We start from the raw sequence: 5,253 nt of genomic DNA, 5'->3' as shown, positions 1-5,253 counted from the left end.
CTCCGCACGGCCGCGGCCGCCCGCAGGTGCTCCCCGGGCGGCAGGTCTGCTCCGGCCAGAGGCTGGGGCTGCGGCTGAGGGCCCCCCACACCGGACCTTTGTTTGGGCTTAGGAGGGTGGCGTACTTGAACGGGAGAGAGCCAGGAGGCCCGGCCGGGAGCAGTGGGCACCCCTCGCTGGGGGCCGCGCCTCGCCGCTCTGCCCGACGCCACCCACAGGGCTCTGCTCCGGCTCCGGCTGGGCACTGGGCGCCGCTTTGGGGGTGTCCACGTGCTCACGCCAACCCCAGAGCTGTCTGAGGCGACTCCCGTGCTCTGGAGAGCAGCTTCGTTTCCAGTGACCGAACTCTGGGCGCCACCGCCACGCGCCCCCAGGCTGGTAGACAAGCTGGGGTGCAGCGCGGAGCTCCCCCAGGCTGGGCCTGCTCGCCTGGCGCCGCCTGCCGCTCTCTATGAATGGCCAGGAGCTGCTGACCCCGCCGCGTCCCCGTGGGGCGCGCTGCAGAGGCAGAGGGCGATTTACTGGACGGCGCCCCGGAAGGCCCGCCGCCCCGCACGGGCGGTTGAGCCCAGGCGCCTCCCCCGGGCTCCGCGGAGTGGGGCAGATGCACCCCCCCGCCCCCACGCCCGCCCCTGTGGGCCCCGAGGACAGGGAGGGGCGAGAGGGAACTGCTCCTTTGAGTGTGTTTAATTCACTGACGCTGCTTGCTTCTCTCGCTGCAAGGCCGCAGGCCCGAGGCGTGGGGGGGGCCGGGTTTGGTATCATGCTGCTCCCCAAGGGCGGCGAGGGCCGGCCCCACCTGGCGGGGAGCAGCTCCGGGGTCCCGCGGCCCGCCCAGCCCCAACCCTCCCGGCCCCGCGGGGACCCGGGCCGACCCCTGCAAGCCGGTGCTGCCCCCCACCAGCCTCTTGAGGTCGGCCAGCCTTGATGGCCCGTGAGTGGTCGCAGTGACCCCAGGGCGGTGGCCGTGTCCCTGCCGGCCAGCTGCTGTGGAGCCTCCAGCCGGCTTCCAAACTGCGGCGGTCGTGGCTGCGGGGTGTCGCCCAGGCCTGCAGACTGGCCGGGCCACGCCCCTCCCTCTTCACCCACCCCAGTGGCCTTCACTAAGGACAGTGCCGATGGCACAGGCCGCGCCCGGGGCTGGCGGGAGGGCAGAGCAGGGCGAGCTGCCAGATGGGGGTCTTTTGAGGGGCCAGGCCTCGGGAGAGGTGTGGCCCCCAGCTTTGCAGACCCCGACACTCCAGCTTCTGAGCGGCCCGGGCTCTGCTCTGCCAGGACGAGCACCTCAGCCACCTGGCGCTGGCGCGGGGTGGGGCGGGGCCCGCGTCCGAGCAGCCCCTCTGCCCAGCCAGCACGCCGGTGGCCTCTGCACCCCATGGCGTGGCCGAGGTGCTCTGGTTTTGGGAGCCCCCTGGATCCTGCAGCCTCTACCAGATGGGGGTTCCGGGTGCAGGCCCGAGAGGGGCAGCTCACAGCAGGGAGGTGGAGGCGGAAGGATCTGGCCCACCTGGCCCCTCCCCCCCAGGGCGGGGGGGGGGGGGGGGGGGCCTGTGCCTTTTGGGGGCTGCCCAGTAGCGCAGGGCCGCCCTGCGCCTTGTCTCAGCCGACAGCAGAGGGCAGGATGAGACTGGCGCTGAGCCGGCTGCGCCTCCCCGCCCGGCGAGTCAGGACCTGCGGCCGCGGGACAGCGGCCAGCCTCTGCGGACCTGCAGTCACTGGCGGCCGGGATGGAGGGAGCGGCCGGCAGCAGCTGCTTGGCGCAAAACAGCACCTTAAACACGTGTGGTGAGAGCAGCAGCTGGTGCCGCCGGAGGGCTCAGCGGGCCTCCCCCGCCCCTTGCCTCCAGGGTCCTTGCCAGGGAGCCCACTGAGCCCCCACCCCGGGCACCACCCCTCCGTTGTGACCCCCAGGCCGGCCCCTCTGGGGGCCTGGAGCCTGGGCACTCTTACTGCCGCTGCCCCGCTGCCCCTGGGTCTGCCTTTCCCTAAGTGGTGTCCGCTGACCTGGGGCCTCTGTGTGCCTCCCCCAGCCCAGCAGCAGCCCCAGGAGGCCGGTCCTGCCCGGGCCAGGCTGGGCCCCCGCCTCCCCTGCCCGCGCCCCCTGGAGGTGGACTCCCCGCCCTCCCTGGGTCCATGCGCCCCCGGACTCCTTCCAGAGGTGGACGCCGCTGGCCGGCCGGCATCGGTCTGCCCCGGGGCGCATGTCCACCCGCCTTGCGAGGCTGAGCTGGCCCCGTCCCAGTGCCCGTGCCCCGTCCGGGCCGCCCCTTTCTCTCGCCCTTGTCTCGACCTTGCTCTCGCCTGTGTGTCTGGCGCCGTGGCAGCGCCCGGGCCCAGCCCAGCAGCGGAGGGTCTGGTCGGGCCCGCTTCCCTCGCTGTGGCGATAGTTTGGGGACCTGGGCTGGGTGCCGGGGTCCCCACAAAAGCCTTTAACACCAAAGCACCCCAGTGCTCAGTCTCGGTGTTTCTTGTGCCCTAACCTGTCTCTGGGGTCCGTGCCCCGAGTCTTTGATTACCGAGGCGGACGCAGCTGTGATGGACAGTGCACCCTGGCCGGTCGCCTGGCCTTGTGCTGCCGGTGGGGCAGAGTGGGCACAGGCGCCTCGGACCGGCTGCCGGACTGCTCCGGGCCTGGGGCCCTGGCAGGAGGCAGCGGTGTCCCTGGGCGGCCGCCTGTGTGAGGGAGCCCAAGCTCTCGCCAGCTGCCGGCGGCCGGGCGCTCCGCACTCAGAGGGCGGCAGCCACTTTGCCCGCGGGATGGAGCCACGGCGTCCGGAGGCTTCCGGCTGGCCAGGGCACCCAGAGCTGCCCCACCCCGCTTGCAGCGTCACAGCCCGTCTGCCAGGATCAGCTCTCAGGTGCCCTGTCAAGAAGGGAGTGCTGGGCTCACTGCTGGGTGGGTCTGGGCCAGCAAAGCCAGACAGCCGGACCCCAGCCTGAGACCAGCCGTACTGGCTGGGTCCTCTCCGTCACGCCACGCTGCCTCCGCAAGGTAGAGATGATTCTGGGTGTTCCTGTGAGTCTCGGAGGAGGACACAAGCATCTGTGTCAGAGAAGCAGATTGCCCTCCCTGGCCGCTGGGCCACACCTGATCAGGTGAGGACGGCGTCACGCCAGAGGCCCCCTCTTCGGGACGGGGGGTCTGCAGCAGACCCCGGGGTTGGGACAGCGGCCTCAGCTGTTCGTGGGTGTCTGTCCCAGCTGCAGATCAGGGCACAGCCCGCACCATGCTTGAGCTGATTCCTCGCAACGAGCGGCTCCTGTCGACTTTGGGTTCTGCTTCTCCGGGAGCCTTGACTCATATGCTAAGGCAGAATGCTGCTTTTTTTCCTTATTTTTGTAAAAAGATGTATTTATTTATGCATACAGAAGTGGGCTGTAGGGTGTGAGAGGACCCACCAGAGACAGAGTGGGGGGCAGAATAGACAGAACTGACGAAGCACACTGCTGAGGGGGCAGCGGGCGGGTCAGGAGAGGTCTGCCGTGTCCTGTGGTCACCTCCGGGGCAGGCGGGGATCGAACTCACGCTGAAGTGGCTTTTGCTTCTCAGTGCTGCGCTGTAACCCGCCATGGCACCAGGGAGGCCCACTGGGTGTTTTCTAGGTGAGGAAGGAAGAAAGGCTTCAGTCTGCAGAGCAGCTGGCGGGGGGGGGGGGTGCCCCTCACGCTCGGTGGGTCCAGGTGACGTCACTGCGTGCCTGTGTATACCTGAGTATGGACAACTCTTTGCTGGGGGCACCTTTCGTCACTAGGTCAGTTGCTGACAACTGTGGTCACCCAGCTGTCCACCCCAGGGTGCCCCAGCTCTGGCCCGGTCCAGCCTCTCCCCCAGCTTGGCCGACACTGCATCACGTGCTGCGGGGACCCAGGCCTCTCTGATCCCACCTCCATCCCGCCTCCAGCCGAAGGTCTGTGGTTCTGGCCGCTGCTCCTGGCAGGCCCTGCCCCCAGCCTCCCACAGTCACAGCGGGGGCGTCTCTGCTCCGTCCTGATTGCAAACAGGCGCAGGACAGCGGGCTGTCAGTGGGGCTCACCACCCCTCAGCTTCCTGGGTCCTGAAGCTCCGGGCCCTGCCCTGGGCCTGGTGGCCGACCTTTGTCCACGGGACACAGACAGGACAGAGCAGGCCTGAGCTGGAGAGACCAGGTCCCTCCCTGTGCACCCAGCCCGCAGGACGGTGAGCGAGAGTGCAGAGCCTGGAGCCTGGAGCTGTGGACAGGCCGGGTGGGCAGTTTGGGCCTCTGGTTTCAGGGTTAACATGGTGACCTCTTGCCCTTTTGTGCCTCAGTCTCCTCCTCTGAGTGGCCAGAGTGTGGGTGTGACTCTTCGGGTGCAGGTGAAGGGGAGAAACCACCCAAATCCACTCAAGACAGAGAGGCAAGGCGGGCCACTTGGCGCGGAGCCAGGCTGCGCACCGCGCCGTGCAGTGACCACCTGGAACCCGTCAGGACGTGGCTAGTGGGCATGAGTGGCACACGCCTGGAGCCGCGTGTGGCCGGGCGTGGGTCTCCTCTCCCACCACTGTGCTCCTGGAGTAGCTGGGCTACTCCATCGGTGAGCTCTGCCCCTGCTCCCCCACTGTGGGCTGAGTGCTGCTGCGGGCTGGGCTTGTGGGCTGCACCCTTGGGTGCTACCAGCCGTGTTCTCCTGCCCTGGCAGTCAATGGCACGCGGCACTCAGCCAGTCTCCTGTCCGCCCCTCGGCGAGGCTGGGTGTTGGTTCCTTTGCCAGGGGGTCCGTGATGCCAGGGTTCACTTGCATTTGAGGCCAGAGCGGTGCTGGGTTGACCTGTGTGCCCTGGTCCCCAGGTGTGCTCAGCCCAAGCCCGGGCGGCGGGGCCTGCGGCTTGTTTGGAAGCAGGTGGTCTGATGCCACCGGGTGCAGTGAAGCTGTGCTTGGCAGGGTGCAGTTTCCAGGCAGCGGCTGGTGTCTCCAGGCAGGGAGAGCTGCTGTTTAACTTGGTACTAGAGGTTAGGCCTGAGCGATGAGACAAACTCAGGAAAGAAAGGCTCCGAGTACGAAGAGAAGCAGCACGTGAGTGTGTGCAAAGGTGCGGTATTATACATAGAAGACCCCAAAGACGCAGCGAAAGGTGGCTGGACACAGTACATGGATACAGCGAAGTGGCAGGCGGCAAAGCCAACACACCAAGTCCACAACTTTCAGGTATAAACTGTGAGCAAGGGGCGGAAGAAATGAAGAGCACGCTCCATTTATGACAGCTTCAAAAGAGCTACATGCCTTGGAGTCAGC

The sequence above is a fragment of the Condylura cristata genome, unplaced genomic scaffold, assembly GCF_000260355.1.
Source record: "Condylura cristata isolate star-nosed mole 26May11 unplaced genomic scaffold, ConCri1.0 scaffold00058, whole genome shotgun sequence".
Classification (NCBI taxonomy): domain Eukaryota; kingdom Metazoa; phylum Chordata; class Mammalia; order Eulipotyphla; family Talpidae; genus Condylura; species Condylura cristata.
This window is presented reverse-complemented; position numbering follows the sequence as displayed.